The following is a 24,550-nucleotide window of genomic DNA, read 5'->3' as shown; positions in this document are numbered from 1 at the left end:
CTTACGGCTGTCCTTTCAAAGTATATAGGCCCTAGACAGAATAACAGTTACTAAATAGTACACTCCTTTGTTGTATGTATGCCCTTTGCAGTGATGAGCGCACTGGTGTGCGTATTTGTATGCAGAAAAAAACACTTTCTTTTTTTTTAAATACACCAGCAGGTGTATACTAATGTGTGGAATAGCACAGAATTTAGCACAGAGACAGAATAACAGGTAGTAAATAGTACACTACTTGGTTCTATGTATGCGCTTTGCAATGATGAGCGCACTGTTAAGCGTATTTATACGCAGAAAAAAACGTTTTTTGTTGTATACACCAGTCAGTGTATACTAATGTGTGGAATAACACTGAATTTAGCACCGAGACAGAAATACAGGTACTAAACAGTACACTACTTGGTTGTATGTAGGCCCTTTGCAATGATGAGCGCACTGTTAAGCGTATTTGTACACAGGAAAACCTTTTTTTTTCTTCAATACACCGGCAGGTGTATAACGTGTGGTATAACACTGAATTTAGCACAGAGACAGAGTAACAGGTGAAAAATGGTAAAAAGGCACTAAAGTCCACACTAATAGGACTTATTTCTGAACAGCAGCAGGACCCAACAGTGCAGAACCACACAAAAAAAAAATAAAAAATCCAGGGATTAAACCCTAAATTGCACTCTGTCACACAATTCTGAGCAGCAGAAGATTTGTGGAGCAAAATACAACTCAATTGGGCTGAAAAATGAGATTAGATGCTTCAGAAAGTTCAGGCAGCTTGGAGATCTGTATGAGGCAGCTGACAGCTATCTGCCCCTCTCTGCTGCAATGCTCAATAACGTGAATAGGAGGTTTAGCAATCAATTATCCTTCTCAGAGTAACAGCACAGCACTCTGCAATCCTGCCTTTCCCTAATGCTGATGTGACCAACATTGACTAGCAGTTGCAGTGTAACGCTGTGGTATGAGCTATTCACACATACGCAGTCCCGTCCTCTCTATCTGAGTGCATAGATGAAATGAAGAGAGGCAAGATGGCCGCCGATTATATAGGGGCTGTGACATCACAGGGGTCAGTGAACACTGATAGGCTGCATCTCACATGTGGTTCAGGGTCAGCCCGCCTACCTTCATTCCCGCCGCTGTTTCCCGCCCTCCCATAATCCCCTGCCCCATGTACTCACATGTGGATCCGCCATCTTAGCTCTCCAATAGCCTGGAACGCTCTAAAATGGAGTTTAATGAAGCAATTTGTGCAACAGAATCGCGGCGATATTCGTACTCATTGCAAATCAAATTTTTCATGAAATTCATAATGAATTTGGGTTCGTCAACTTCTATTTGCTCATCTCTAGTCAAGATGATGAGGTAATTAACCCCTACAGGACTTATGATGTAAGGGTACGTCCTGACACCCTGGGTCTTAAGGACCAAGGACGTACAGTTACATCATGGGCAGTTCTGGTCCCCGCCGTGTGCCAAGCGGGGATTGGACCGGGATGCCTGCTGAAATCATTCAGCAGGCATCACGTGCAAATGCCCAGGGGGGGTCATCAGACCCCCCATGTCGTCGATCGCGGCAAATCGCAAGAGAATTCACACTTGTGATTTGCACGATTCCGGGTCATTACAGGTCTATAGTGACCCGGAATGTAAGGGGGATCACAGGTTTTTAAGACACCCAGAATCCCCCTGAAGTGATAGGAGTGAGGTGGCACAGGTGCCACCCCTCCTATCCCTGTTATTGGTGGTCTAGACGTGACCACCAATAGCAGATCGGGGGCAGGGGGGGAGGGTTACTTTCGTTTTCCCCATCCAGCCCACCCACAATAGGCGGGGCAGGACGGGGAAACGACGGGGACCGGCGCCGAAGATCCACTTACCGATCTGGGCGGGCGACGGAGGCTGCGGGCGACGGAGATCGGCGGACGGCGATGACGTGCGGCTGGATCCAACGGAAGTCGGTGAGTTGCCTAGCAACATCTGTAGGATACAGTTTGAGACCATTATACAGTGGCCTCTAACTGTAGCCCTCCAGATGTTGCAAAACTACAACTCCCAGCATGCCCAGACAGCTGTTTGGGCATGCTGGAATATGTAGTTTTGCAACAGCTGGAGGGCTACAGTTCGAGACCACTATATAGTGGTCCCTAAACTGTAGCCCTTCAGATCTTGCAAAACTACAACTCCTAGCATGCCCAAACAACTGTTTGCTGTCAGGGCATGCTGGGAATTGTAGTTTTGCAACAGCTGGAGGACCACAGTTTGGAGATCACTTTGCAGTGTTCTCTAAAACTGTAGCCCTCCAGATGTTGCAAAACTGCAAATTCCAGCATGTCCAAACAGCAATCAGCTGTCTCGGCATGCTGGGAGTTGTAGTTGCGTACCTCCAGCTATTGCATAACTACATCTCCCAGCATGCCCTTCGGCGATCAGTACATGCTGGGAGTTGTAGTTTTGCAACAGCTGGAGGCACTGGTTAGAAAATACTGAGTTAGGTAACAGAACCTAACTGAAGGTTTTCCAATCAGTGTGTCTCCAGCTGTTGCAAAAGTACAACTCCCACCATGCACGGTCTGTCAGTACATGCTGGGAGTTGTAGTTTTGAAACAGCTGGAGGTTTGCCCCCCCCCCATGTGAACGTACAGGGTACATTCACACAGGCAGGTTTACAGTAAGTTTCCTGCTTAAAGTTTGGGCTGCGGCAAATTTTTCGCCGCAGCCCAAACTCCTAGCGAGAAACTCACCGTAACACGTCATTGCGAATGTACCCTAAAAACAGTACACTAACACATAATAAAGAGTAAAACACTACATATACACCCCTTACACTGTCCCCCCCCCCCCCAATAAAAATGAAAACCGTATTGTATGGCAGTGTTTCCTAAACGGAGCCTCCAGCTGTTGCAAAACAACAACTCCCACCATTTCTGGACAGCCACTGACTGTCCAGGCATGCTGGGAATTTAGCAACAGCTGGAGGCACCCTGTTTTGGAATCACTGGTGTAGAATACCCCTATGTCCACCCTTCTGCAATCTTTAATTTAATCCTCAAATGCGCATGGAGCTCTCTCACTTCGGAGCCCTGTCGTATTTCAAGGAAACAGTTTAGGGCCACATATGGGGTATCTCCGTACTCGGAAGAAATTGGACTACAAATTTTTGGGGGCTTTTTCTCCTTTTACCCCTTATGAAAAGGAAAAGTTGTTAGTGTAAAAAAATAAAAAGATTTACACTAACGTGCTGGTGTTGCCCTATACTTTTTATTTTCACAAGCGTTAAAAGGAAAAAAAGACCCCCAAAATTTGTAACACAATTTCTCCTGAGTACGGAAATACCCCATATGTGGGCGTTAAATGCTCTGCGGGCGCACAACAAGGCTCAGGAGTGAGAGTGCAATATGTACATTTGAGGCCTAAATTGGTGCTTTGCACAGGGGTGGCTGATTTTACAGCAGTTCTGACATAAAAGCAAAAAAATTAATTCCCACATGTGATCCCATTTTGGAAACTACACCCCTCACGTAATGTAATAAGGGGTACAGTGAGCATTTACGCCCCACAGGTGTCTGACAGATTTTTGGAACAGTGGTCCGTGAAAATGAAAAATTTTATTTTTCATTTGCACAGCCCACTGTTCCAAAGATCTGTTAAACGCCAGTGGGGTGTAAATACTCACTGCACCCCTTATTAAATTCTGTGAGGGGTGTAGTTTTCAAAATAGGGTAACGTGGGGGGTCCACTGTTCTGGCACCACGGGGTGCACATGGCCCCTGACTTCCATTCCAAACAATTTTTTTCCCAAAAGCTCAATGGCGCTCCTTCTCTTCTGAGCATTGTAGTGCGCCAGCAGAACACTTGACGTCCACACATTGGGTATTTCCATACTCAGAAGAGATGGGGTTACAAATTTTGGGGGGTCTTTTCTGCTATTAACCCTTGCAAAAATGTGAAATTTGGGGGGAAACACACATTTTGGGGAAAAACATTTTTTTTTACATATGCAAAAGTCGTGAAACACCTGTGGGGATTTAAGGCTCGCTTAATTCCTTGTTACGTTCCTCAAGGGGTCTAGTTTCCAAAATGGTATGGCATGTGTTTTTTTTTTTTTGCTGTTCTGGCACCATAGGGGCTTCCTAAATGCAACATGCTTCCCCAAAAACCATTTCAGAAAAACGTACTCTTCAAAATCCACTTGTCGCTCCTTCGCTTCTGAGCCCTCTACTGCGCCCGCTGAATACTTTACATAGACATATGAGGTATGTACTTACTCGAGAGAAATTGGGCTACAAACATAACTATAAATTTTCTCCTTTTATCCCTTGTAAAAATTCAAAAATTGGGTCTACAAGAACATGTAAAAAATGAAGATTGTGAATTTTCTCCTTCTCTTTGCTGCTATTCCTTTGAAACACCTAAAGGGTTAAAATGCTGATTGAATGTCCTTTTGAATACTTTGGGGGGTGCAGTTTTTATAATGGGGTCATTTGTGAGGTATTTCTAAGATGAAGACCCTTCAAATCCATTTCAAACCTGAACTGGTCCCTGAAAAATTGTTAGTTTGAAAACTTTGTGAAACATTTGAAAATTGCTGCTGAACTTCGAAGCCCTCTGGTGTCTTCCAAAACTAAAAACACGTCAATTTTATGATGCAAACATAAAGTAGACATATTGTATATGTGAATCCAACTTCAAAGTTAGAAAAATGCTAAATTTTCAAATTTTTCATAAAATTTTGGGATTTTTCACCAAGAAAGGATGCAAGTTACCACAAAATTTTACCACTATGTTAAAGTAGAATATGTCACAAAAAAACATTCTCGGAATCAGAATGATTACTAAAAGCATTCCAGAGTTATTAATGTTTAAAGTGACAGTGGTCAGATGTGCAAAAAACGCTCTGGTTATAAGGTGTAAAATGGCCTGGTCTTTAAGGGGTTAAGGGGTTAAAGGGGTACTCCCGTGGAAAACTTTTTTTTTTAAATCAACTGGTACCAGAAAGTTAAACAGATTTGTAAATCACTTCTATTAAAAAATCTTAATCCTTCCAGCACTTTTTAGGGGCTTTATAATAAAGAGAAATCCAAAAAAGAAATGCATTTCCTCTGATGTCATGACCAGAGTGCTCTCCGCTGACCTCTGCTGTCCATTTCAGGAACTGTCCAGAGGAGCATATGTTTGCTATGACGATTTTCTTCTGCTCTGGACAGTTCCTAAAATGGACAGCAGAGGTCATCAGAGAGCACTGTGATCATGACATCAGAGGAAATGCATTTCTTTTTTGGTTTTCGCTCTAGTATACCACCCCTAAAAAGTACTGGAAGGATTAAGATTTTTTAATAGAAGTGATTTAAATCTGTTTAACTTTCTGGCACCAGTTGATTTAAAAAAAAAAAGTTTTCCACGGAAGTACCCCTTTAACCCCTTAACCTCCTGAGCGGTATTCCCGAGCGTGACTCGGGGTTAATTTTCCCAGCCAGGATCGGTAACCCCGAGTCACGCTCGGGGTAGAATTGCAGAGTTCCCGGCCGGGCTGCACGATATATCGCGAAAGCAATGCGATATAGCGATGTGGCCCCCCGGGAAAACATGCGATTATCTGCTCTGGTCGGCTCCCGTTGCGGGGGCCGGCCAGAGCAGGTAAAGAAAAATACTAAAAGTCAGTGTTTCCCTACCAGGGGGCCTCCAGCTGTTCCAAAACTACAACTCTCAGCATGCCCGAACAGCCAAAGGCTGTCCGGGCATGCTGGGAGTAGTAGTTTCACAACAGCTGGAGGCCCCCTGTTAGAAAAACACTGAGCTAAGTGTAAAGGGAAGAAGTAGTAAAATAAAAAAAACTTTTGCTCACCTAGTCCCGGTCCCTGCAGATGTCGTTCCCCTCCGTGCATCTTCTAGGACCTTTCACTTTTCAGCCAATCACAGGCCGCAGTGGTGTAAAGCCTGTGATTGGCTGAAGGGGAAAGGGCTTGTTCTGCAGCAAATACACTAGGTTTGAAATCTGCCCGGCAAACCTAGTGTATTTGCTGCAGGACAAGAAGGTGACAAGGGGGGGGGGGATGTGACAAGGGGGGAATGTGACAGGGGGGGAATGTGACAAGGGGGGAATGTGAGTGAGGTGGAATGTGACTGGGGGGGAATGTGACTGGGGGGGAATGTGACTGGGGGGGAATGTGACTGGGGGGAATGTGACTGGGGGGGAATGTGACTGGGGGGGAATGTGACTGGGGGGGAATGTGACAAGGGGGGGAATGTGACAAGGGGGGGATGTGACAGGGGGGAGGGGAATGTGACATGAAGGGGGGATGTGACAGGGGGGAGGGGAATGTGACATGAAGGGGGGATGTGACGGGGGGAGGGGAATGTGACATGAAGGGGGGATGTGACAGGGGGGGAGGGGAATGTGACATGAAGGGGGGATGTGACAAGGGGGGGGGATGTGACAGGGGAGGGGAATGTAACATGAAGGGGAGAATGTGACAAGGGGGGGAATGTGACAAGGGGGGGGAAGAATGTGACAAGGATGGGGGAGAATGTGACAAGGAGGGGGGAGAATGTGACGGGGATGTGACAAGGGAGAGGGGAATGTGACGGGGGAGATGTGAAATGGGTGGAGGGAGATGTGAAATTGAGTTAAAAAAAATTGTACCGCTTTTGGTACACATTTCCAGACAGAATCATACCGCCAGGGAGGTTAAGGACATAGGGCGTATCCATACGCCCCCGTTTCCAAGTCCTTAAGGACTGAGGGCATATGGATACGCCCTGTGCATTTCCGGCCCCCGCCGCTAGCCGGAGGGGAGCCGGGGCCAGATGCCTGCTGAAATCGTTCAGCAGGCATCCCGGCATGTCGCCCAGGGGGGTTATTATGTCCCCCCATGTCGGCGATTGCCGCAGATCGCTGGACAATTCAGTCCAGCGATCTGCGGCAGATTCCGGGTCAATCAGGTCTCCAGTGACCCGATGACCCGGAATTACTGGCTGATCGGGGCCCTCAGAGACGACCCCGAACAGCCATTGCCAGCAGGGGTGAGGTGGCACTGGTGCCACCTCACGATCGCCCTGATTCGTCGGCCGGTTTCCCGGCCGACCAATCAGGGCGCCTGCTGCTGGTGTCACTCCCGCAACCCGCTCCGCCCCTCTTCCGGAGGACATGAGCGGGTGCGGGCAGAAGACCCCGGGTGCTGGGGACCCCGATCCCCGGCATCCCTGTTGGGATCGAGGCCCCAGGAGCGACGGCAGCAGCGAGGGACTGACATGTGCGGCGGCATCGTGGAGCAGCAGCAGGAGGTGAGTGACAGCCTCCTGCTGTTGCTTAGCAACAGCTCCTAGCATGCAAAAAGGGCATGCTGGGAGCTGTAGTTATGCAACAGCAGGAGGCAGACCACCACAACTCCCAGCATGCCCTTGTAGTTTTGCAACAGCTGGAGGCACATTTTTCTATGGAAAAGTGTACCTTCAGCTGTTGTATAACTACAACTCCCAGCTTGCACAATCAGCTAAAGTGCATGCTGGGAGTTGTAGTGGTGCATCTGGTGGTTGCATAACTACAACTCCCAGCATGCCCGTTGGCTGTCGGTGACTGCTGAGAGTTGTAGTTTTGCAACAGCTGAAGGCACACTGAGTCAAGTAGCAAACCAGTGTGTCTCCAGCTATTGCATAACTACAATCCCCAGCATCCCCAGCCAAAGTAGTATGCCTCCGGCTGTTGCATAGCTACAAGACCCAGCATGCCCTTCAGCATGCGCTGTCCGTACATGCTGGGGGTTGTAGCTTTTGCAACAGCTGAAGGCACACTGGTTGCAAAACACTGAGTTTGTTACCAAACTCGGTGTTTCACAACCTGTGTGTCTCCAGCTGTTGCAAAACTACAACTCCCAGCATGCACTGATAGACCGTACATGCTGGGAGTTGTAGTTTTGCAACAGCTGGATGTTTCTCCCCCCCCCCCCCCCCCCCAATGTGAACGTACAGGGTACACTCACATGGGCGGAAGATTACAGTAAGTATCCGGATGCAAGTTTGAGCTATGGCAAATTTTCTGCCGCAGCTCAAACTGCCAGCGAGAAACTACTGTGAACCCCTGCCTGTGCAACTGTACCCTAAAAACACTACACTACACTAACACAAAATAAAAAGTAAAAAACACTACATATGCACATACCCCTACACAGCCCCCCTCCCCAATAAAAATGAAAAACGTCTGGTATGTCACTGTTTCCAAAACGGAGCCTCCAGCGGTTGCAAAACTACAACTCCCAGCATGCACTGATAGACCGTACATGCTGGGAGTTGTAGTTTTGCAACAGCTGGATGTCCCCCCCCCCCAATGTGAACGTACAGGGTACACTCACATGGGCAAAGGTTTACAGTAAGTATCCGGCTGCAAGTTTGAGCTGCGGCAAATTTTCTGCCGCAGCTCAAGCTGCCAGCGAGAAACTACTGTGAACTGTACCCTAAAAACACTACACTACACAAAATAAAATAAAAAGTAAAAAACACTACATATACACATACCCCTACACAGCCCCTCTCCCCTCCCCAATAAAAATGAAAAACGTCTGGTACGTCACTGTTTCCAGAACGGAGCCTCCAGCTATTGCAAAACAACTACTCTCAGTATTGCCAGATAGCCACTGACTGTCTAGGCATGCTGGGAGTTTTACAACAGCTGGAGGCACCCTGTTTGGGAATCACTGGCGTAGAATACCCCTATGTCCACCCCTATGCAAGTCCCTAATTCAGGCCTCAAATGCGCATGGCGCTCTTACATTGGAGCCCTGTCGTATTTCAAGGCAACAGTTTAGGTCCACATATGGGGTATCGCCGTACTCGGGAGAAATTGTGTTACAAATTTTGGGGGGTATTTTCTGCTATTGCCCTTTTTAAAAATGTAAAATTTTTGGGAAAACAAGCATTTTAGGTAAAAAAAAAAAAATTTTTTTTACATATACAAAAGTCATGAAACACCTGTGGGGTATAAAGGTTCACTTAACCCCTTGTTACATTCCTCGAGGGGTTTAGTTTCCAAAATTTGTGCCATGTGTTTTTTTTTTTTTGCTGTTCTGGCACCATAGGGGCTTCCTAAATGCGGCATGCCCCCAGAGCAAAATTTGCTTTCAAAAAGCCAAATGTGACTCCTTCTCTTCTGAGACCTGTAGTGCGCCAGCAGAGCACTTTTCACCCCCATATGGGGTGTTTTCTGAATCGGGAGAAATTGGGCTTCAAATTTTGGGGGGTGTTTTCTGCTATTACCCTTTTTAAAAATGTAAAAATTTTGGGAAACCAAGCATTTTAGGTAAAAAAAAATAAAAAATCACATATGCAAAAGTCGTGAAACACCTGTAGGGTATTAAGGTTCACATTACCCCTTGTTATGTTCCCTGAGGGGTCTAGTTTCCAAAATGGTATGCCATGTGTTTTTTTTTGCTGTTCTGGCACCATAGGGGCTTTCTAAATGCGGCATGCCCCCAGAGCAAAATTTGCTTTCAAAAAGCCAAATGTGACTCCTTCTCTTCTGAGACCTGTAGTGCGCCAGCAGAGCAATTTTCACCCCCATATGGGGTGTTTTCTGAATTGAGAGAAATTGGGTTTCAAATTTTGGGGGGTATTTTCTGCTATTACCCTTTTTAAAAATGTAAAATTTTTGGTAAACCAAGCATTTTAGGTAAAAAAAATTTTTTTACATATGCAAAAGTCGTGAATCACCTGTAGGGTATTAAGGTTCACTTTACCCCTTGTTACGTTCCCTGAGGGGTCTAGTTTCCAAAATGGTATGCCATGTGTTTTTTTTTTTGCTGTCCTGGCACCATAGGGGCTTCCTAAAGGTGACATGCCCCCCAAAAACCATTTGTCGCTCATTCCCTTCTCAGCCCTCTACTGCGCCCGCCGAACAATTTACATAGACATATGAGGTATGTGCTTACTCGAGAGAAATTGGGTTTCAAATACAAGTAAAAATTTTCTCCTTTTTACCCCTTGCAAAAATCTTTTTTACCCCTTGCAAAAATTCAAAAATTGGGTCTACAAGAACATGTGAGTGTAAAAAATGAAGATTTTGAATTTTCTCCTTCACTTTGCTGTTATTCCTGTGAAACACCTAAAGAGTTAATACACTTACTGAATGTCATTTTGAATACTTTGGGGGGTGCAGTTTTTATAATGGGGTCTTTTATGGGGTATTTGTAATATGAAGACTCTTCAAATCCACTTCAAAACTGAACTGGTCCTGAAAAATAGTGAGTTTGAAAATTTTGTGAAAAAGTTTGAAAATTCCTGCTGAACTTTGAAGCCCTCTGGTGTCTTCCAAAAGTAAAAACTCATACATTTTATGATGCAAACATAAAGTAGACATATTGTATATGTGAACCCAAAAATAAATTTATTTTAAATATCCATTTTCCTTACAAGCAGAGAGCTTCAAATTTAGAAAAATGTAAAATTTTCATTTTTTTTCATCAAATTTGGGGATTTTTCACCAAGAAAGGATGCAAGGTACCATAAAATGTTACCACTAAGTTAAAGTAGAATATGTCACGAAAAAACAATCTCAGAATCAGAATGATAACTTATAGCATTCCAGAGTTATTAATGTTTAAATTGACAGTGGTCAGATGTTCAAAAAATGCTCTGGTCCTTAAGGTGAAAAAGGGCTCGGTCCTTAAGGGGTTAATATCCTTTTCATCTCTGTATCAGACAACTGATGCTAGCTTTGAGGGGTTGGCTTTTGCTTACATTTTGCCATTTTAATCCCAACACCAGGTGTAGATGTATAGCCCTCTTACCACGGCTAGTTAATAGAGAGCTCCACATACTCTGTTTTGTTTTACCTAATTTACAAATCTGCTTAACTTTCTGGAAGCAGTTAATAAAAACGTGAACTGAACGTGGTGCCGCGCGCTATTAACCCTTTAGACGCGGTGTTCAAAGTTGAACGCCGCGTCTAAAGTGAAAGTAAAACAATGCCGGTTAGCTCAGGGAGCTGTTCGGGATCGTCGCGGCGAAATTGCAGCATCCCAAACAGCTTATAAGACAGCCGGAGGATCCCTACCTGCCTCCATGCTGTCCGATTGCCAAATGACTGCTCAGTGCATGAGATCCAGGCATGAGCAGTCAAGCGGCAGAATCCTTGATCACTGGTTTCCTATGAGAAACCAGTGATCAATTTAAAAGATCAGTGTGTGCAGTGTTATAGCCCCCTATGGGAGCTATAACATTGCAAAAAAAAGTGAAAAAAAGTGAATATAGATCATTTAACCCCTCCCCTAATAAAAGTTTGAATCACCCCCCTTTTCCCATTTAAAAAAACAAAAAAAAACTGTAAATAAAAATAAAAACATATGTGGTATCGCCGCTGCGTAAATGTCCGAATTATAAAAATATATAGTTAATTAAACCGCACGATCAATGGCTTATGCGCAAAAAAATTCAAACTTTCAAAATAGTGTATTTTGGTCACTTTTTATATCATAAAAAATGAATAAAAGCGATCGAAAAGTCCTATCTATACGAAAATGGTACCGCTAAAAACTTCAGATCACGGCGCAAAAAATGAACCCTCATACCGCCCCATATGTGTAAAAATAAAGATATAGGGGTCAGAAGATGACAATTTTAAACATATACATTTTCCTGCATGTTGTTATGATTTTTTTCAGTACGACAAAATCAAACCTATATAAGTTGGGTATCATTTTAATCATATGGACCTACAGAATAAAAAGAATATATGGTGTAGAAACAGATGCCCCCAAAATTTACAAAATGTGTTTTTTTTTTTTTTTTCAATTTTGTCTCACAATGATTTTTTTTCCCGTTTTGCTGTAGATTTTACGGTAAAATGACTGATGTCACTACAAAGTAGAATTGGTGGCGCAAAAAATAAGCCATAATATGGATTTTTAGGTGCAAAATTTAAAGAGTTATGATTTTTTAAAGGTAAGCAGGAAAAAACGGAAAAAAAACCCTATGTCGGCGATTGGCTCAAATCGCTGGTGTGAATTCACCAGCGATTTGCGCCGATCGCTGACATAGGGGGGTCTGATGACCCCCCCTGGGAATTTGCGCGGGGAGCCTGCTGCTCAATACCAGTCTATGGTGACCCGGAATATAAGGGGGATGGTTGTCCAAGACATCGACGATCCCCCTGAAGGGATAGGAGTGAGATGGCAGGGGTGCCACCACTCCTATCCCTGCTATTGGTGGTCTAGAGCAACGACCAATAGCAGATCGGGGTGGGGGGTTAACTTTCGGTTTCCCCATTCTGCCCGCCCACAATAGGCTGTACAAAATGGGGTAACTGACAGAGGACCGGCGCCAAAGTCCACTTAGCCATCGGCGGAGGCTGCGGGTGGCGATCGGCGGTCGAGATCTGAGGAAGAAGACGGCGATGCGGCTCCCTGGATCCTACGGAAGCCGGTGAGTTGCCTAGCAACATCTGGAGGGTTACAGTCTGAGACCACTATAGAGTGGTCTCTAAACTGTAGCCCTCCAGATGTTGCAAAACTACAACTCCCAGCATGCCCAGACAGCTGTTTGCTGTGTGGGCATCCTGGGATTTGTAGTTTTGCAACAGCTGGAGGGTTGCTGTTTGGACATCAGTTTGCAGTGATTTCTAAACTGTGGCACTCTAGATGTTGCAAAACTGCAAATCCCAGCATGCCCAAACAGCAAACAGCTGTCTTGGCATGCTGGGAGTTGTAGATGCGTACCTCCAGCTATTGCATAACTACATCTCCCAGCATGCCCTTCGGCGATCAGTACATGCTGGGAGTTGTAGTTTTGCAACAGCTGAAGGCACACTGATTAGAAAATACTGAACCTAACTGAAGGTTTTACAACCAGTGTGCCTCCAGCTGTTGCAAAAGTACAACTCCCAGCATGCACGGTCTGTCAGTACATGCTGGGAGTTGTAGTTTTGAAACAGCTGGAGGTTTGCCCCCCCCCATGTGAATGTACAGGGCATGTTTCCTGCTTCAAGTTTGGGCTGCGGCAAATTTTTTGCCGCAGCACAAACTCCTAGCGGGAAACTCACCGTAACCCGCCAGTGCAAATGTACCGTAAAAACACTACACTACACTACACATAATAAAGGGTAAAACACTACATATACACCTCCTTAAACTGTCCCCCCCCCCCCCCACAATAAAAATTAAAAACGTATTGTACGGCAGTGTTTCCAAAATGGAGCCTCCAGCTGTGGCAAAACAACAACTTCCAGCATTTCCGGACAGCCACTGACTGAGCAGGCATGCTGGGAGTTTAGCAACAGCTGGAGGCACCCTGTTTGGGAATCACTGGTGTAGAATACCCCTATGTCCACCCCTATGCAATCCCTGATGTAGTCCTCAAATGCGCATGGCACTCTCTCAGTTCGGGGCCCTCTCATATTTAAAGGAAACAGTTTAGGGGAACATATGGGATATTTCCGTACTCAGGAAAAATTTAACTACAAATTTTGGGGGGCTTTTTCTCCTTTTACCTCTTATGAAAAGGAAAAGTTGGGGGCTGCACCATCCTGTTAGTGTAAAAAAAATTGGTGATTTGCACAGGGGTGGCTGATTTTACAGCGGTTCTGACATAAATGCAAAAAAAGAAATACCCACTGTTACGCCTAGCGCTCCGGGTCCCCGCTCCTCCCCGGAGCGCTCACGGCGTCTTTCTCCCTGCAGCTCCCCGGTCGGTCCCGCTGACCGGGAGCGCTGCACTGTCATGGCCGTCGGGGATGCGATTCGCACAGCGGGACGCGCCCGCTCGCGAATCGCATCCCAGGTCACTTACCCGTCCCGGTCCCCTGCTGTCATGTGCTGGCGCGCGCGGCTCCGCTCTCTAGGGCGCGCGCGCGCCAGCTCTCTGAGACTTAAAGGGCCAGTGCACCAATGATTGGTGCCTGGCCCAATTAGCTTAATTGGCTTCCACCTGCTCCCTGGCTATATCTGATCTCCTCCCATGCACTCCCTTGCCGGATCTTGTTGCCTTGTGCCAGTGAAAGCGTTTAGTGTGTCCAAAGCCTGTGTTACCTGAACTTCTGCTATCCATCCTGACTACGAACCTTGCCGCCTGCCCCCGACCTTCTGCTACGTCTGACCTTGCCTCTGCCTTGTCCTTCTGTCCCACGCCTTCTCAGCAGTCAGTGAGGTTGAGCCGTTGCTAGTGGATACGACCTGGTTGCTACTGCCGCAGCAAGACCATCCCGCTTTGCGGCGGGCTCTGGTGAAAACCAGTAGCCTCTTAGAACCGGTCCACTAGCACGGTCCACGCCAATCCCTCGCTGACACAGCGGATCCACTACCCGTAAGCCGAATCGTGACAGTAGATCCGGCCATGGATCCCGCTGAGGTGCCGCTGCCAAGTCTCGCTGATCTTCCCACGGTGGTCGCTCAGCAATCGCAGCAGATTGCCCAACAAGGACAGCAGCTGTCGCAGTTGACCGCCATGTTACAGCAACTTCTGCCTCTGCTACAGCAGCAACCATCTCCTCCGCCAGCTCCTGCACCTCCTCCGCAGCGAGTGGCCGCTCCTAACCTCCGCTTGTCCCTGCCGGACAAATTTGATGGGGACTCTAAACTCTGCCGTGGATTTTTGTCTCAGTGTTCCCTGCTTATGGAGATGTTGTCGGACTTGTTTCCTTCAGAACGGTCTAAGGTGGCGTTCGTAGTAAGCCTTCTTTCAGGAAAGGCCTTGTCTTGGGCCACACCGCTCTGGGACCGCAATGATCCTGCCACAGCCACAGTCCAGGCCTTCTTCGCTGAACTCCGGAGTGTCTTCGAGGAGCCAGCCCGAGCTTCTTCTGCCGAGACTGCCCTGTTGAACCTGGTCCAGGGTAATTCTTCAGTGGGCGAGTACGCCATCCAATTTCGTACTCTTGCTTCCGAGTTATCATGGAATAACGAGGCTCTCTGCGCGACCTTTAAAAAAGGCCTATCCAGTCGCATCAAGGATGTGCTGGCCGCACGAGAGATTCCTGCCAACCTCCAAGAACTCATCCATTTGGCTACCCGCATTGACATGCGTTTTTCTGAGCGACACCAAGAGCTCCGCCAGGAAAAAGACTTAGATCTCTGGGCACCTTTCCCACAACATCCTTTGCAGTCTACGCCTGGGCCTCCCGCCGAGGAGGCCATGCAAGTGGATCGGTCTCGCCTGACCCAGGAAGAAAGGAATCGCCGTAGAGAAGAAAATCTCTGTCTGTACTGTGCCAGTACCGAGCATTTCTTGGTGGATTGCCCTATCCGTCCTCCACGCCTGGGAAACGCATGCACGCACCCAGCTCACGTGGGTGTGGCGTCTCTTGGCTCTAAGTCTGCTTCTCCACGTCTCACGGTGCCCGTGCGGATCTCTTCTTCAGCCAACTCCTCCCTCTCAGCCGTGGCCTGCTTGGACTCTGGTGCCTCTGGAAATTTTATATTGGAGTCCTTTGTGAATAAATTCAGCATCCCGGTGACCCGTCTCGTCAAGCCGCTCTACATTTCCGCGGTCAACGGAGCCAGATTGGACTGCACCGTGCGTTACCGCACAGAACCCCTCCTCATGTCTATTGGACCCCACCTCGAGAGGATTGATCTCTTCGTTCTCCCCTGCTGTACCTCTGAGGTCCTCCTCGGTCTGCCATGGCTCCGGCTTCATTCGCCCACCCTTGATTGGACCACCGGGGAGATCAAGTACTGGGACTCTGCCTGCCACAGGAAGTGCCTCTCCCCCCCTCCCAGTCCCGTCAGGCAATCCTCTGTGCCTCCTCATGGCTCCCGTCCTTGTGTCTCCCTGCCCCGTGCCAAGCTTCACCCTCTGCCCTCCCTCCCCATTCCTACTCCTGCTGTACTGCCTGCCATTGAGGAAACCATCCATCCTTTCCCGGTGTCCTCATCCCAGGGGAGGCAGTCACCGGACAAAAAAAAGGGGAGACCTAAGGGGGGGGGGGGTACTGTTACGCCTAGCGCTCCGGGTCCCCGCTCCTCCCCGGAGCGCTCATGGCGTCTTTCTCCCTGCAGCTCCCCGGTCGGTCCCGCTGACCGGGAGCGCTGCACTGTCATGGCCGTCGGGGATGCGATTCGCACAGCGGGACGCGCCCGCTCGCGAATCGCATCCCAGGTCACTTACCCGTCCCGGTCCCCTGCTGTCATGTGCTGGCGCGCGCGGCTCCGCTCTCTAGGGCGCGCGCGCGCCAGCTCTCTGAGACTTAAAGGGCCAGTGCACCAATGATTGGTGCCTGGCCCAATTAGCTTAATTGGCTTCCACCTGCTCCCTGGCTATATCTGATCTCCTCCCATGCACTCCCTTGCCGGATCTTGTTGCCTTGTGCCAGTGAAAGCGTTTAGTGTGTCCAAAGCCTGTGTTACCTGAACTTCTGCTATCCATCCTGACTACGAACCTTGCCGCCTGCCCCCGACCTTCTGCTACGTCTGACCTTGCCTCTGCCTTGTCCTTCTGTCCCACGCCTTCTCAGCAGTCAGTGAGGTTGAGCCGTTGCTAGTGGATACAACCTGGTTGCTACTGCCGCAGCAAGACCATCCCGCTGTGCGGCGGGCTCTGGTGAAAACCAGTAGCCTCTTAGAACCGGTCCACTAGCACGGTCCACGCCAATCCCTCGCTGACACAGCGGATCCACTACCCGTAAGCCGAATCGTGACACCCACATGTGATCCCATTTTGGAAACTACACCCCTCACGGAACTTAACAAGGGGTATAGTGAGCCTTAACACCCCACAGGTGTTTGACACATTTTCATTAAATTTGGATGGGAAAATGAAAAAAAAAATTTTTCACTAAAATGCTGGTGTTACCCTAAATTTTTCATTTTCACAAGGGAAAATAGGAAAAAAGCCCCCCAAAATGTGTAACCCCATATGAACATACCCCATGTGTGGATGTAAAGTGCTCTGCGGGTGCACTGCAATGCTCAGAAGAGAAGGAGCGCCATTGGGATTTTGAAAAGAAAATTTGTCCAGAATTGAAGGCCACGTGTGTTTACAAAGCCACCATAGTGCCAGAACAATGGACCCCCCCACATGTGACCCCATTTTGGAAACTACATCCTTCACGTAATGTAATAAGGGGTACAGTGAGTATTAATGCCCCACAGGTGTCTGACAGATTTTTGGAGCAGTGGTCCGTGAAAATGAAAAATTGAATTTATCATTTGCACAGCCCACTGTTCCAAACATCTGTCAAACGCTAGTGGGGTGTAAATACTCACTGCACCCCTTATTGAATTATGTGAGGCGTGTAGTTTCCAATATAGGGTCACATGTAGGAGGGGGGCACTGTTCTGGTACAACGGGGGCTTTGTAAACGCACATGGCCCCTGACTTCCATTCCAAACAAATTCTCTTTCCAAAAGCTCAACGTCGCTCCTCCTCTTCTGAGCATTATAGTGCGCCACCAGAGCACTTGATGTCCACACATGGGTTATTTCCATACTCAGAAGAAATGAGGTTACAAATTTTGGGGGTCATTTTCTCCTATTACCCCTTGTAAAAATGTAAAATTTGGGGAAAAAACAGCATTTTAGTGAAAAAAAAAATTTTTTTCATTTACACATCCGACTTTATCGAAAAGTCGTCAAACACCTGTGGGGTGTTAAGGTTCACTGGACCCCTCGTTACGTGCCTTAAAGGGTGTTGTTTCAAAAATACTATGCCATGTGGGGTTTTCTGCTGTTCTTGCACCATAGGTGCTTCCTAAATGTGACATGCCCCCAAAAACCATTTCAGCAAAATTCACTCTTTAAAATCCAATTGTCGTTCCTTCCCTTCTTAACCCTCTACTGCGCCCTCTGAACACTTGACATGCACGTATGAGGTATTTCCTTACTCGAGAGAAATTGCGTTACAAATTTTGAGGGGCTTTTTCTCTTATTGCCACTTGTAAAAATTCAAAAACTGGGTCTACAAGAACATGCGAGTATAAAAAATTAAGATTTTAAATTTTCTCCTCACGATCACGTGATTGATCAGTCGGAACAACCGTTCAATCATGACCCTGCTGGGCGGCGATCGGGATGGCGGAGATCGGCGTCGGCGGAGGTCTCCTACCTTGCCCTGGTCCGGCGGGGTCCCCTCGGGATTGGTGGCAGCAGCGGTGGCGGCCCCAGCGGAAGGATCCAGCAGGAGGTGAGGCCTGGTCACTTCCTGCTGTTGCTTATCAACAAATCGCAGCATGCACAAGCAAAGGGCATGCTGGGAGTTGTAGTTTTGCAACATCTGGAGTTCCAAATACAACTCCCAGCATGCCCTTTGGTAGTCTGTGTATGCTGGGGGTTGTAGTTTTGCTACAGCTGTAGGCACTTTTTTTTCTATGAAAAAGTGTGCAGCCAGCTGTTGCAAAACTACAACTACCAGCATGCAGAGACTACCAAAGGGCATGCTGGGAGTTGTAGCAGTGTGCCTACAGCTGTTGCAAAACTACATCTCCCAGCATGCCCTTCGGCTGTCAATGCATGCAGATTGTTGCAGTTTTGCAACAGCTGCACACACATTGGTTGTGAAACTGAGTTTGTTAGCTAGCCTCACGCTGTTGCAAAAATACAACTCCCAGCATGCACTGAGAGACTGTACATGCTGGGAGTTCTAGTTTTGCAACAGCTCGAGGCCCACTGGTTATGAAACACTGAGTTAAGTACCAAACTATGTGTTTTGCAACCAATGTGCCTCCATCTGTTGCATAACTACAACTCCCAGCATGTATGGTCTGTTAGTGCATGCTGGGAGTTGTAGTTTTGCAACAGCTGGAAGTTCCCCCCCATATGAATGTACAGGGTACATTCACACGGGCGGGTTTACAGCGAGTTCTGCTGCAAGTTTGAGATGCTGCAAATTTTCCGCCGCAGCTCAAACTCCCAGTGAGAAACTCATCTTACACCTGCGCCGTGTGAATGTATCCTAAAAACACTACTCTAACACATAATAAACGGTAAAACACTACATATACACATACCCCTAGTTCCCCCCCCCCACTCCAATAAAAAAAAAAACGTATTGTATGGCAGTGTTTCGAAAACGGAGCCTCCAGCTGTTGAAAAACAACAACTCACAGTATTGCCGACAGCCACTGACTGTCAAGGTATGCTGGGAGTTTTGCAACAGCTTGAGGAACCCTGTTTGAGAAACACTGCCATAGGGTATTTTTGTGGCGGATTCAAATACCCTATTTAGTCCTCAAATGCGCATGGCGCTCTCTCACTTCGGAGCCCTGTCGTATTTCAAGGAAAGAGTTTAGGGCCACATATGGGCTATCTCCGTACTCGGGAGAAATTGTGTTATAAATTTTGGGGGGCTTTTTCTCCTTTTACCCCTTATGAAAAGGAAAAGTTGGGGTGTACACCAGCATGTTAGTGTAAAAAAAACCTTTTTTTTACATTAACATGCTGGTGTTGCCCCATACTTTTAATTTTCACAAGCGGTAAAAGGAAAAAAAGGCCCACAAAATTTGTAACGCAATTTCTACGGAAATACCCCATATGTGGGCATTAAGTGCTCTGCGAGCGCACAACATGGCTCAGAAAAGAGAGCATGCCATGTACATTTGAGGTCTAAATTGGTGATTTGCACAGGGGTGGCTAATTTTACAGCGGTTCTGACATAAACACAAAACAATAAATACCCAGATGTGACCCCATTTTGGAAACTACACCCCTCACGGAATGTAACAAGGGGTATAGTGAGCCCCAACACCCCACAGGTGTTTGACAAATTTCCGTTAAAGTAGGATGTGAAAATGAAAAAAAAATTCACTAAAATGCTGGTGTTACCCTACATTTTTCATTTTCACAAGGGAGAATAGGAAAAAAGCCCCCCAAAATGTGTAGCCCCATTCCCTCTGAGTAAGAACATACCCCATATGTGGATGTAAAGTGCTCTGCGGTCAAACTACAATGCTCAGAAGAGGAGGAGCGCCATTGGGCTTCTGGAGAGAGAATGTGTCCGAAATTGAAGGCCATGTGTGTTTACAAAGCACCCATAGTGCCAGAACAGTGGACCCCCCCACATGTGACCCCATTTTGGAAACTACACCCCTCACATATTGTAATAAGGGGTGCAGTGAGCATTTACACCTCACAGGTGTCTGACAGATTTTTGGAACAGTGGTCCGTGAAAATGAAAAATTTTATTTTTCGTTTGCACAGCCCTCTATTCTAAAGATCTGTCAAGTGCCAGTGGGGTGTAAATGTTCACTGCACCCCTTATAAAATTCTGTGAGGGGTGTAGTTTCCAAAATAGGGTCACATGTGGGGGGGTCCACTGTTCTGACACCACAAGGGGCTTTGTAAATGCACATGGCCCCTGACTTCCATTCCAAACAAATTCTCTCGCCATAAGCTCAATGGCGCTCCTTCTCTTCTGAGCATTTTAGTTCGCCAGCAGAGCACTTGACATCAACACATGGGGTATTTCCATACTCAGAAGAAATAGTATTACAAATTTTGGGGGGCAATTTCTCCTATAACCCCTTGTAAAAATTTAAAAGTTGGGGGAAAACCAGCATTATAGTGAAAAAAAATTAAAATTCATTTACACATCCAACTTTAACGAAAAGTCATCAAACACCTGTGGGGTGTTAAGGCTCACTGGACCCCTTGTTATGTGCCTTGAGGGGTGTAGTTTCCAAAATGGTATGCCATGTGGGGTTTTCTGCTGTTCTGGCACCATAGGGGCTTCCTAAATGTGACATGCCCCCAAAAAACCATTTCAGCAAAATTCACTCTCCAAAATCCCATTGTTGCTCCTTCCCTTCTGAGCCCTCTACTGCGCCCACCGGACACTTGACATACACATATGAGGTATTTCCTTACTCGGGAGAAATTGGGTTACAAATTTTGGGGGGCTTTTTCTCCTTTTACCCCCTGTAAAATTTGAGATACTGGGTCTACAAGAACATACGAGTGTAAAAAATGAAGATTTAGAATTTTCTCCTTTACCTTGCTGCTATTCCTGTGAAACACCTAAAGGGTAAATACACTTTCTGAATGTCATTTTGAATAGTTGGCGGGGTGCAGTTTTTATAATGGGGTCATTTGTGGGGTATTTCTAATATGAAGACCCCTCAAATCCACTTCGAAACTGAACTGGTGCCTGAAAAATTCCAATTTAGAAAATTTTGAGAAAAATTGGAAAATTGCTGCTGAACTTTGAAGCCCTCTGATGTCTTCCAAAAGTAAAAACATGTCAACTTTATGATGCCAACATAAAGTAGACATATTGTATTTGTGAATCAATGTATAATTTATTTGGAATATTCATTTTCTTTACAAGCAAAGAGTTTCAAAGTTAGAAAAATGCTAAATTTAATGCGTGTTAAAGTAGAATATGTCAGGAAAAAACTATCTCGGAATCAAAACAATCGGTTAAAGCATCCCAGAGTTATTAATGCTTAAAGTGACAGTTGTCAGAATTGCAAAAAAGGGCTCAGTCCTTAACCTCTTCAGGACATAGGGCGTATGGTATCCATACGCCCGTGGGAATTCCGGCCCCCACCGCTAGCCGGTTGGGGACCGGAGCCGGATGCCTGCTGAAATCGTTCAGCAGGCATCCCGGCATATCGCCCAGGGGGGTCATTATGTCCCCCCATGTCGGCGATCGCCGCAGATCGCTGGACAATTCAGTCCAGCGATCTGCGGCGATTCCGGGTCAATCGGGTCTCCGGTGACCCGGTGACCCGGAATTACTGGCTGTTCGGGGCCGTCTCTGACGGCCCCGAACAGCCAGAGCCTGCAGGGGTGAGGTGGCACTGGTGCCACCTCACGATCGCCCTGATTCGTCGGCCGGATTACCGGCCGACCAATCAGGGCGCCTGCTGCGGGTGTCACTCCCGCACCCGCTCCGCCCCTCTTCCGGAGGACGTGAGCGGGTGCGGGAAGACGACCCCCGGTGCTGGGGACCCCGATCCCCGGCGCCCCTGTTGGGATCGGGGCCCCAGGAGCAGCTGCGGCGGTGGGACTGACCTGCAGCGTCTGGATCGTTGGAGGTGAGTGACAGCCTCCTGCTGTTGCTTAGCAACAGCTCCCAGCATGCAAAAAGGGCATGCTGGGAGCTGTAGTTATGCAACAGCAGGAGGCAGACCACCACAACTCCCAGCATTCCCTTATGGGCATGCTGGGACTTATGGTTTTGCAACAGCTGGAGGCACATTTTTTCTATGGAAAAGTGTACCTTCAGCTGTTGTATAACTACAACTCCCAGCTTGCACAAACAGCTAAAGTGCATGCTGGGAGTTGTAGTGGTGCATCTGCTGGTTGCATAACTACAACTCCCAGCATGCCCGTTGGCTGTCGGTGACTGCTGAGAGTTGTAGTTTTGCAACAGCTGAAGGCACACTGATTGTGAAACTCAGAGTTTTTTTTTACCTAACTCAGTGTTTCACGACCGGTGTGCCTCCAGCTGTTGCAAACTACAACTCTCAGCAGTCACCGTACACCATGCACCGTACATGCTGGGAGTTGTAGTTTTGCAACAGCTGGAGGCACACTGGTTGTGAAACACTGAGTTAGGTCACAAACTCCGTGATACATAACCAGTGTGCCTACAGTTGTTGCAAAACTGCAACTCTCAGCAGTCACCGACAGCCAACGGGCATGCTGGGAGTTGTAGTTATGCAACAGCTGGATGTCCCCCCCCCCAATGTGAACGTACAGGGTACACTCACATGGGCGGAGGCTTACAGTAAGTATCCGGCTGCAAATTTGAGCTGCCGCAAACTTTCTGCTGCAGCTCAAATTGCCAGCGAGAAACTACTGTGAACCCCCCGCCCATGCGACTGTACCCTAAAAACACTACACTACACTAACACAAAAAATAAAATAAAAAGTAAAAAACACTACATAAACACATACCCCTACACAGCCCCCCTCCCCTCCCCAATAAAAATGAAAAACGTCTGGTACACCACTGTTTCCAGAACGGAGCCTCCAGCTGTTGCAAAACAACTCCCAGTATTGTCGGACAGCCGTTGACTGTCCAGGCATGCTGGGAGTTTTGCAACAGCTGGAGGCACCCTGTTTGGGAATCACTGGCGTAGAATACCCCTATGTCCACCCCTATGCAATCCCTAATTTAGGCCTCAAATGCGCATGGCGCTCTCACTTTGGAGCCCTGTCGTATTTCAAGGCAAGAGTTTAGGGTCACATATGGGGTATCGCCGTACTCGGGAGAAATTGTGTCACAAATTTTGGGGGGTATTTTCTGCTTTTACCCTTTTTAAAAATGTAAAATTTTTGGGAAAACAAGCATTTTAGGTAAAAAAAAATATTTTTTTTTTACATATGCAAAAGTCGTGAAACACCTGTGGGGTATAAAGGTTCACTTAACCCCTTGTTACGTTCCCCGAGGGGTCTAGTTTCCAAAATGGTATTCCATGTGGTTTTTTTTTGCTATCCTGGCACCATAGGGGCTTCCTAAATGCGGCATGCCCCCAGAGCAAAATTTGCGTTCAAAAAGCCAAATGTGACTCCTTCTCTTCTGAGACCTGTTGTGCGCCAGCAGAGCACTTTTCACCCCCATATGGGGTGTTTTCTGAATCGGGAGAAATTGGGCTTCAAATTTTTAGGGGTATTTTCTGCTATTACCCTTTTTAAAAATAAAAATTTTTTGGGAAAACAAGCATTTTAGGCAAAATTTTTTATTTATTTTTTACATTTGCAAAAGTCGTGAAACACCTGTGGGGTATTAAGGTTCACTTTATCCCATGTTACATTCCCCGAGGGGTCTAGTTTCCAAAATGGTATGCCATGTGGGTTTTTTTTGCTGTTCTGGCACCATAAGGGCTTCCTAAAGGTAACATGCCCCCCAAAAACCATTTCAGAAAAACGTACTCTCCAAAATCCCCTTGTCGCTCCTTCCCTTCTGAGCCCTCTACTGCGCCCGCCGAACACTTTACATAGACATATGAGGTATGTGCTTACTTGAGAGAAATTGGGCTACAAATACAAGTAAAAAAAAATTTTGTCCTTTTACCCCTTGTAAAAATTCAAAAATTGGGTCTACAAGAACATGCGAGTGTAAAAAATGAAGATTGTGAATTTTCTCCTTCACTTTGCTGCTATTCGTGTGAAACACCTAAAGGGTTAAAACGCTGACTGAATGTCATTTTGAATACTTTGGGGGGTGTAGTTTTTATAATGGGGTCATTTATGGGGTATTTCTAATATGAAGACCCTTAAAATCCACTTCAAACCTGAACTGGTCCCTGAAAAATACTGAGTTTGAAAATTTTGTGAAAAATCGGAAAATTGCTGCTGACCGTTGAAGCCCTCTGGTGTCTTCCAAAAGTAAAAACTCATCAATTTTATGATGCAAATATAAAGTAGACATATTGTATATGTGAACCAAAAAAAAAATGTATTCGTAATATCCATTTTCCTTACAAGCAGAAAGCTTCAAAGTTAGAAAAATGCGAAATTTTCAAATTTTTCATCAAATTTACGGATCGATAAAAATTTACCACTATGTTAAAGTAGAATATGTCACGAAAAAACAATCTCGGAATCAGAATGATAACTAAAAGCATTCCAGAGTTATTAATGTTTAAAGTGACAGTGGTCAGATGTGCAAAAAACGCTCCGGTCCTTAAGGC

The sequence above is a fragment of the Hyla sarda genome, chromosome 7, assembly GCF_029499605.1.
Source record: "Hyla sarda isolate aHylSar1 chromosome 7, aHylSar1.hap1, whole genome shotgun sequence".
Classification (NCBI taxonomy): Eukaryota; Metazoa; Chordata; class Amphibia; order Anura; family Hylidae; genus Hyla; species Hyla sarda.
This window is presented reverse-complemented; position numbering follows the sequence as displayed.